Genomic DNA, 854 nt, shown 5'->3' on the forward strand with positions numbered 1-854 from the left:
GAACATCTATTCTTGAGATGATCTCTAAATTCAAGTGGGATATGTTCAAGGTAATATTTTTCTCTTGGATTTCATTTAACTTTCTTCAGCTTCAACCTGAACTTGCATTTGAGGCAATTGATGGTCAGTTCCACAGTCTGCCCCTGGCTTTGTTTTCACTGGAGATATGGAGCTTTTTCACCATTTATTCCCACAGATGTAATCAATTTGAGTCCTGTGTATTCAATCTGGTGAAGTCCATGTGTATAGCCATCTGTGGCTCAAAAAAGATATTTGCAATGAATAAATAAGTCATTGGTCTTGCAAAATTCTATCTGCAGCATCCTTTCTAACATCAGGCCATATTTTCCAATGACTGATCTTTCCTCTTTTGTTTCCAACCTCTTTTTTGCTGACCCTCCACTTTACCAGCCATGATGTCCTTCTCCAGGGACTGGTCCCTCCTGGAATTCTCCCATCTCTACAAATGTAAGCCATTTCCTTGATATAAACTTCTCTTTATATGCATATATAGGTTTCAATTGGTTTTCTTTCTCTAGAAGACCAGACTAAGACATGTGGTACCAAGATTGTGGTTCTAGAGGAAACAAAATCACAAGGTTATAGGGTGGCAGCATGTATTGGCCTTGAGCTGATTTTGACTTTGGTTCTCTTTCCCCCTTGTGAAGTCAGATATCAGACATGGTCCCCCCATGGTTTTTACAGTAGGTGTCAGGAGTAGAATTCATTACAATGGCTCTAGAGGTTTTGTAAGAGAAAGAGTGAAGGGGTATGGGAAGTGAAACTTTTGATTTTTAGATGGTTAGTTTGGATTTTGTTACCTGTTTGGCTGAATGGAATGTAGGGGATAACAT

This window comes from Chrysochloris asiatica, unplaced genomic scaffold (assembly GCF_000296735.1).
Source record: "Chrysochloris asiatica unplaced genomic scaffold, ChrAsi1.0 scaffold00809, whole genome shotgun sequence".
Classification (NCBI taxonomy): Eukaryota; Metazoa; Chordata; class Mammalia; order Afrosoricida; family Chrysochloridae; genus Chrysochloris; species Chrysochloris asiatica.